Consider the following 10,158-nt stretch of genomic DNA (forward strand, 5'->3'; position numbering starts at 1 on the left):
AATGAAACAAAAAATAACAATCCTCCAAAGATGAGGGCACGAGGGCAGCATCATGTTATGTCGAGCAGGCCGTGTGGAAATAATTTTACTATTTGGCGCTAAAAGTCTTCAGATGCATTCTAGTCGATGTTTGTGTTAGAGCACATATATTTTTTCAAACAATTTCACAGGTGGATCAAAAAAAGACGCATAAAAAATGAATCCATCAAAGATGAATGGCATAATACAGCTTACCATTCTCGGGCACAGGGGCTTGTATCGTTGCTTAAAATTGACCTGTCATACATGTACTATATAGTACATGTATGACAGGTAAGTTTTAAGCAATGATACGAGTCCCTGTATTCTAGGGCAGCATCATGCTCATTGCAGTCTGTGCGGAAACAATTTTAATATTGGGCATGTTGGTAAATTTTATGTGGAGAAACACTTGAAAACAAGGAAACTCATCAAATTAGCTTGTCTTACAAACTCCAATACTAAGGTAACTCCTTATCTTTAGCAGAACTGAAGTGTGGACGTGAATGTTTTAAATGCAGAGGTGTTATTTACAGAGTTCTTAATAGAAAGATAATGAAGATCTTGCTATTGGTGCAGAAGGAAGAGAAATCATAGAACACAATTATACTCTAGCTGTGAAAGTGTTTTATGATAATGTTAGAGATTATTATGCTACAGTCTGTGATTACATGCTCCAGAAATTCCCCTATGGAGATGAAGTGCTTTTAAATGTTTCAGTTGCTGATGTAAATGAGAGACAGTCAAAAAGCTTCAAAAGTGTTAGATTCTTTGTCAAGAGATATCCCTTTCTATTACCATCCTTGTCTACCCTGGATCATCTGGAAGGAGAATTCCTGAAGTATAAAGTTGGGATTCTACTTGACAATATACTTAATGCAGATAGAGTTGATGTGCAGTGGCACCTTATTTCCTAGCTAAAAGACACAATCACTGGAAGATATAAATTTCCTCTTCTTTCTCAGGTTATGAAAGGAATATTGGTTATTTACCATTCTAATGCTGACTGTGAGAGATTGTTCAGTATTGTTAACAAACATAAAAGTGAATTCAGATCCAAGCTCAGTAACCCAGTACTTCGTGCTCTACTGGTGTGCAATACATTCATGGCCTCAGCTGTTACAACGTGTTTTAAAATGCAACATGAAAATCTGTTGCTTTCTAAAGCTAAAAGTGCTACATATGAAAACTTGAAGCAGTAAAGGACGTTAAAAGACGAGAGGGGCAAATAAATCATTGTTTATTGAATTTTTAGCATGTTATATGTGGATTCCTCTTTTTGTCCACTTGGATTACACTGTTTCCGCGTCAGGGGTTGGCATGTATGCAGTAGGGAATAATCAAGTCTTTCAGTAATTCAGGCATTTCCAAAGCCTTTCTTTTTTGCGAGACTCAAATGCCAGCGTCCTATATATCTTGCTTGGCCAAAGATAACATGACAAAGGAGATTGATGACCAAGCTGGAAAAAATGGGACTTTCCTAGGGCGAGGCATGAGCCATTGCTCAGGACCGACCTAGAAGGCAGAAGATAGTTTCAGCCTAACTTTACATCTTGCTGGTATAGAGCTCATTCCAACACCTCTTCCACATATCTGTCGGCGTTGTACAAAACTACTCCGTGGTCAATATGATTTCCTGCTTATAAGATGGATAAAGAAGTCATGTATGCAAGATTGAAGCCATGTCTTCGCTGTTTGTTTTGGAGTCGCTGGCGATTTTCCTGCAGTCGGACAAGGCTAGCAGTGACCAAAAAAGTCTATGGATAGATTATCCAAGGTATTTGATTGAACCGCCCATCATGCAGTGGTGAATGCTTTGAGAGTTTACGCTAACTTGGATCATGTGAAATGGGGCAAATGCTTACACTCTACCTCGCTCAAGCCTCACAATGCATTGACCCTGCGAATCACTCCCTTCAGATCACCTCTACTGTTCTGTAGCAAGATAGAGGAAGTATGGAGACAGGCATTCCAAGAGCAGCTGCTCCATTTCGGTACACAACAATCACATTAAAAATCGTCTAATCTCCATCAAAGACAGGATGACATGAGACAAGGAACACGGGATCGTTCGCCTCTCAACCCAGTACATCATCATTCCCAAGTCTGTCAACAGAGTCAATCTGCTGATCAGTCTCTGATGCAGTCATCTTGTGGGAATAGGATTCTCTACCCCCAGAAGCCTCCACTTGCCGCTGATTAGTGCGCCGCTCCATCCGAAGACAACAACCCAGTAAGCACCAGAATCTTGTATTTCATACATTGGCTCTTTCTCTTTCGCAAGACTAATAGACCATCCAAATGACCTCAGAGGGAGTCCGGATCTCATTTTGCCATACCCCTCTCCTTTTGTCCTCCATTCCTGACGGCAATACCTTTGGACTTTGTGTAAAGGATTCACTGGAGATGTTCGAAATCCAGAATGTTCCGGGTTTTACTCCCAAGTTTTTTCTGGTCAGGAAATCCAATGCCAAACTCTGACCAATCATCGATCGCAGTCATTTAAATCAATTTATGCTTCCACCAAATTTTTAGATAGAAACGACCAATTAGTTTGCCTCTATCCGTCCATGTGTATTTGCGATTAGTCTCTATCTGACATGTGCCTATTTCCACGTTCCTATCCATCCATACTCAATAATAGTCGTCCGGTTCTCGTATCGAGAGTTATCAGTTTCGCGCTCTTCCTTTCATCTTCAACACAAGTCCTTCAGTCTTTAATGAATTATTCAACTCTTTTTTTCTCTAACAGGTTTTATGAGACAGTATGACTTGTATTCCTAATGTTAATGTGATCGGGTAATGATTCTACAAGAAACAACTTTTTTTATATAAAAAATGCTTTTCTTTAAAGTGGATATGTCTGTACCAAGGGACAGAGCAGACAAGATCCTGACCCTCTTTGAAGCTCTGAGAACCAAGATCGCGTCGTCTCATCTATTTCAATCTCTACTAGAGATCCTGAATTCCACAGAAGATATGGTTCCATTTGGCAGATTGCACTTGCACCCTCTCCATTTTCGTATTCTATCAAACTGGAAACAGCACAAGGACCATTTGACTGCTCTGATTTCACTAGGTCTGGATTTCCACCAAACCCTCCTCCTATCCGTTCGCAAACGCGTTAGATTCTTGGTGGGGTGCTTATCTGGAGCTGGAAATTTAGTTCTGATTCTTCATGGTTTATGGTCCCGGGGACAAATATGCCTTCTACTTAAACAGTTAAGAAATAAAGGAAGTGTGTTTAGCCCTTTTGGGGTGCATTGACAAAACCAGTAGTCGCCGCATGATGGCATCCTCCGACAAAACGGCGATGGTAGCGTTCCTCGAGCGACAAGAAGGCAGACTTGCCTCTTCTGTGTGCATGGATGTTTGGAACCTCATTCACTGTGCAACATCAGAACTGACAACCATCCGAGTTCACCAAATTCCTGGCAAGAAAAATAATTTGGGAGAGTCTGTCCAGGAGGGGCATGACAGTCCGCACGGAATGGTCTCGGCGTAAATATGTAGTAGATATCCTGTTCAGACTTTGGGGACTTCTTTCAGACTAGGTTACGCAACAAGCTCACTTTTACATTTCCCTAATCCCAGACCAGAGGACCCTGGTCATTATATGCTGTCAGCCTAAAATGGGATCGCCTGATTGTTTATACCTTTCCACCCTTCAGGATGATTCCGCAAGTACGTCAAAAGGTAAAGACCTCCGCTGTTCTTCTCATTTTGACAGTCCTTATTTAGTCCCAATGATCATGGTACAGCGATCTCGACTTGTTGGTCGACCAACCCATCACATTAACCCAGAGGACGGATCTTTTGTTGCAGCACAAGGTCTTTCAAACGCTCTACAGCCCCAGATATTTCACTTTGATGCTTTAGGACAAATTTTTGTGCAAGTTGTAAGGTGCATCGTTCAGTGCAGGAGACGATCTACATCTATGATCATTGATGCAAACGGCAGATCGTGTGCGGATTAGTGTGGTGGGAAACGTGTTAATCCTAGTACGTTTAATGCTGTCGCTTAATTTATTGTCTTTTTTAAGAGTGACAATAGAAGTAAACTCCTTGAAGCACATCTTTGGGCATATCAGAATCATGTATGTTGATGTGGGTGCATTTAAAGAAAGTTTCAATTGATATGATCAATAGAAATATAAAGAAAAGTTCATATGAGGTGTTGGTATAATGAAATCCCGTTTAGTACGTAGAAAGGTCGACCTAGGAATAATTTCTGTATGGTCCATTACCAAATCAGAATTTTTAAACCTCATCCATTCAAGTAAACCTGGCTCTATTATAAAAGAAATGTAAAGATGCGTATTTGGATGGTTCATTTGTCTATTATCTATCCATTCAGTTACATCCATGTCAAACTTGTTTGTTTTGTTTCTTTACAACTAAATGACAGGCAAGGAACATTACTATGAGTGACTTGTACAGTTATGAATCTGACTATTGCAATAAATACGTAAAAAGTTGATGTTGAGTATAATAGGATTTCTTCTGACAAAATTTACCACTATTACATTCAGTAAGAATTAAAATCCAGTACTGAAAATGGTCGAGTTCATTATCACTGAAGCTTAACAATGAATTGTTCATTAAGTTGATATTAAACAAGAATGTCATTGAAAATGTTAATCCACTGACATGAACCAGGACTTTTAATATTGGTAATCCGCAATTTTTTAAAATTAAATATATTTACAAAAATTCATTTAAACACAGCCCCGACTCGAGTTCAAAGTTCAGAAATACATTATTCGATTCCAACACCTGGGCGAAATATAAATGCAAATTGTTAAATAAAGTTTCAGTCTTAAGATTGCACTAACAAAAATACCTGGGGATTGCTTTGTTACTCAAACTGAACCAGAAGTACACGGTCATGTTAAGTCAGCATTATACGTCGTACTTTGTTGTGTGGGGTATTTTAAGTGAGAACACTCGTTAATTTAGAACCAGAACTAGTAACTCATACTCGTGAACTGTGTGTAAGATCGCCGTAACTCGACTATTTTGATCTGGTTGGAACAAGATCGTATCATTTATGAAATCGGTGCTAAGTAGACTTGTGATTTATCGAGAACAGAAGGGAAATTATATTATCCACTAAGTAGTTAAATGTCGAAATAAGCACATACATTCGATCGCGTCTGTGACGAGCTACCGCGGAGGCGAATTCATTATATGCAGCTATGTTGAGAATAGACGCGGTTGCGTTACACGTGTATGGTTAGACTCCTGTTGTATGGAGGTGTCTAATTAGGCATGTTACACTGTAACTGTTTGTTTCACCTGACCGTACGGTCTATTTTATCGAGTGTCGTCCGTCGTGTGTTTTCTCGGTACAGTTGTTATTTACAACAAAAATAAACGCTTGACCTCTTGCACACAATTTTAATGTGCGACGTATATAATCGATATATGGTTGTTTTGTTTCTTTTAAAGCTCTTGGGTGTAATTTATATACAAAATCTTTAGGGAGAAGACAAAAATATCAATATATAAACAGTATTCATAATGGGTTTCCTAACAGCATAAAAATAGAATATTTCACATGAATTACTCTCGATAGTAATGAGTGTTTCATAAATCTGCATGAGACGAGCCAGAAAAAACAACAGCAAAACGTAAAAGGAAAGTAAGAACTAATGGTTATTAGCAAATCAGTTTAAAGCATGTACTTTTAGTTAGCGTTTATCATATTATGTACAATTAGTTCTGCATGGATATATTCCCCACCAGATTTCGTGGAATTCAGCAATTTAATAAATTTCAGCATATTCGGACCTGTTCAGAATTAAGAGTTTCTATTCATCTTTCTAAGTGGCGAATAAGACTTATTCTAATACAAACAAAGCTCTTTTAATCAGTACTCTTATTTCAGCACGTTACAAAATAATATTCTTCTTTTACCGCGTTACAAAGCAATACTCTTCTTTCAGTGCGTTAGAAAGCAATCTCTTCTTTTAGCGCGTTACAAAGCAATACTCTTCTTTTAGCGCGTTACAAAGCAATACTCTTCTTTTAGCGCGTTACAAAGCAATACTCTTACTGCGTTACAAAGCAATACTCATCTTTTAGCGCGTTACAAAGCAATACTTTTCTATCAGTGCGTTACAAAGCAGTGCTCTTCTTTTATCGCGTTGCAAAGAAATACTCTTCAGCACGTTACAAAGCAACACTCCTATTTCAGCACGTTACAAGGCCATATTCTTCTTTCAGCACGTTACAAAGTAATGCTCTTCTTTAAACATTACGTGTACTAAGGAATGCTCTTCTTTCAGCACGTTAACAATCAATTCAGCGCCTTTGTTTTAGTGGATTAGATTGTGGATGTTCCAACTACCTAAATAGTTACATAAAATATGGGAAGGCAACGTTACTTTTGAAAGGGATTTTCTAAATTTTGTCACCACTGTATCCAAATACATTTAGTAGTCAAAAGTGGTGACAAATTTATATCTAATTTGGTTCTTAAGATTCTCTGATTCAAAATTGATAAATTTAATCATATCCGTCAGCTAGAAGTTGATACAGATTAGAAAACCTTTATGTTCCCAACAGTTTGATTTGCCCACTTTCCCCAATCAAGACTATTTCATGAATTATGTCTGCTAAACGAACACAACGTGGAAAGCAGTAATACAGATATAACCTGCGTTTAGGTCTTGTAGAAAACGTGATACATGGACAGAAACATCCATGGAAAAACATGTTTGAACTGTGGAACATTGTGTTTTGGTATGTATCCTGAAAACCAGTTCCAGAATCTATACAGAGTGGTCATGATTACCTTTATACAAGCTGAGTGTGAAAGCGGACTCAGATCTCGAAGCAAAATCCTCAGTGGAGTCAGATCTCAAAGTAAACTTAACACATACCATTGAAACTATATCATTGTAGTAAGAAAATGTAAGAATATCTGAAAGGGAAAGGAAGCAAAACTCTTTATAGATAAATAATTTGGATATATATATATATATATATATATATATATATATATATATATATATATATATATATATATAATTTTCCATTTGTATGAAAAGATATTGAGGTATTTTCTTACTACATTGATGGCGTTTTAAAGCCACTTGGACTAACTCCTGAAACAATCGTTGTTACACCAAACCAAGAATTTAAAAACGTCAATATTGTAACCTGGCAATACAGTTACAGTGTGTGTGATTTGGACTTTTACGTAGTTTTAACAATTTTCCATCCATCTCTATGTCTGCCGCATGTCAGTTTATAGTGATATCTAGCACCGCAGACATGTAGCATCATGTTTCATCCAGTCACATTATCCTGACACCAGGCTGACCAGTCCTAACAGTAACCTCTTAACGCTGAGCGCCAAGCGAGGCAGCTGCTGGCACTATTTTTATAAGTATTTGGTATGACTCGGCTGGGTTTGTATCAGCGAAATCCCGTATCCATTAACCCTTTGAAAAAAAGAAATATAAGGTATTTCATATCGTTCTAAATCAGACATATCGATAAGGTGTCAGTTAGCTGTAATTTCCACTCGCTGCCTTAAATGTGAGACAAGGAAGGACAGAGAGAAACGAGAAAAGCATAAGATATTCAAAACACTAGTAATACTGGGAATGAAAGAAAGAATAATAAAATTACTAGTACATACAATTAAATTTAATGTTTATTCAAATTGATCCTTCATTTGAATACAACTGTTGTTGAAACAATTGAATCATCCTGTGAGCACATTGTGTGCATTTTTCATCCAAAAAAAGGTTGTAAAATAATATTGCAGGAAGCAATATTATTAAACGATACACTATGTATGTAAATACACTACAGCAGAGAATTAAAGCCACTGTATCAACATCGAGTAAACCAAGTCTCGTTGTACTGACAAGTGCTTATAAGATCAATAATCCCTAAATTGCAGAATTAAACAAGTCCAGCTTTCTCAAAACCACTCATAATTAGGTCATATCTTTCACTTGCCGCTTGAGCTGCAATTATCCATTCAGCGTGAATTGGCTTGATTAATGAGGTTACAATGTTCACTAATACACTTATGCACTGCTCGTCACCATTAAAACCTCCCTTTCCCTCGTGACCTATTTAGAATACCAGTTGTGTAAATGTGGTTTTAAATCTTCAATATACTCTTTATTTATTGTCATGTATTGTGGTTAAAGTTGGTCTGTACATATGATTTTTTGGTGCAGGCACAAACAAATGAGTAATTACACTTTTTGAATTTAGACGTCATCTGAATACAGAATGAAATTATGGAACGCAATGGAATAAAATAAAATACGAAATGGAAAAATGGAACGCAACGCAAATAAAAACATAATGGAAATTATTGTTGTTTTTATTTTTTAGTTATAAAATATCAAAAGTAAGCTTTTAGTCATCAGATATATACATATATATTTCTATTGCGAAATAGAAAATGGAATAAACTTTCAAAACCGACCCTGATAATTGTCTGAAACATGTGCATTTGATTACTGGTTATAACACATGAAGCGGTCATCAAGCATAGTTAAGATTAGCTGGTAGCATATTCTCCACGGAAAAACTCAACATAAATATAGTCCCATTGCTTATCAGGCCGTTCACTGTCATATGAAACACAATACACTAAAATGATATAATTATTAAAAGCTAGTGTGGGTCCTGTTTTAATTATATCATTAGTTAGAAAGACCAGAAATAGTGGAAAGCCTGTTGGCAAAGAAGAGTCCCATAAAACTTTCATATTGTTGTTTAGGTGAGAAGTAGACTTTCTGGATGAAGGGACTCGCAAGGCTGCATTGCTATGGGTGCAAGTTGCATGAATCGAGTAATCTGCACATGACTTGCACTGTTCATGATTGAAATGTAGTATATGTGGGTGTAAACAAGAATCCAATCACTTTGTATAATTACTTAGCAGTTAGAAAGAAATTACGCCAATGTCCTAGAGTGCAGCCATATAACCACAAATAATATCGAGTGAATCAAACAAATTTTCATATATGGAATAAATATCACATAGTACATATAACGAGTAGATTGACTGAATAATACGAAGCTTATTGAAGTAATAAGCTCCTACTATGAAATAAAAGATGATGTCCAGCATGGGGTTGACTAGTGCATAATACATCCCAAAGTGTACAAAATGTAAATGTCACCGATCCAAAGGAAGAAGTGACATCCTCCAAAGATTACTGAAGCACTTAACACTGTAAAGAATGGTACACATTCTCCAAAAGGAAAAATAATGTAGAAGGAATTAGAATGCTCACATTTTATACAAATATATTAAACTTTAATGATCATATTTGAGAGAAATACACTGGCACCGACAGACGTGTGGATCTAGCTATAACCTTTTGCGCATGTGGAATGATGACACTGGAGGTTCTAATATAATACACATGTGAATTGAGATCCAACATCACAGTGTTTTGATAAGGTGGCACTTAGTCACACCAAAACGGCATCCCCTATCAGGAACGAGTGACATTCATAGACCTGACAAATGCTTTTAACACAATTAGTCGTGGGAGTCTATGGAAGATCATGTAAAATTTGTTTGCCCTGAGAATCCATCTTAATGGTTCGGCAATTCCATGATGGCATGTTCATTCGTGTTGTGAACGATAGTGAGTCATCGGAACCACTCCCATTCATCATTGGAACCAAGCAAGATTTTGTGTTATCCCCAACTCTCTTTATTATGATGTTCTCTGCCATGCTTATTGATGCCATCGTTGCTTATGACAGTGGGATTGACATCAGATACCGGAATGATGGCAATCTCTTCAATATGAGCAGACTGCAGGCAAATATAAAGTTAAAGGAAGTGACTATTCGTGATCACCTGTTTGATGACGACTGTTTCCAGAATACCAAATCTGAATCTGACACACAACAGAGTCTGGACCATTTCTCTTACGCCTCAGACAATTTCGTCATCACAATCAGTATCAAGAAGACAGGCGATACATGAACCTGCATCAGGAATGCCTTACGTGGAGCCCTCCATCACAGTATGTGGCCCAACCTTATCTGCAGTAGACAAGTTCACCTATCTAGTTGGTACACTGTCACGTGCAGTGAATGCTAGTGATGAAACCAACGCCAGAAATGCTGAAGCAAGAGTAGTCT

This window comes from Sinohyriopsis cumingii, chromosome 1 (genome assembly GCF_028554795.1).
Source record: "Sinohyriopsis cumingii isolate HCF-2022 chromosome 1, ASM2855479v2, whole genome shotgun sequence".
NCBI lineage: Eukaryota > Metazoa > Mollusca > Bivalvia > Unionida > Unionidae > Sinohyriopsis > Sinohyriopsis cumingii.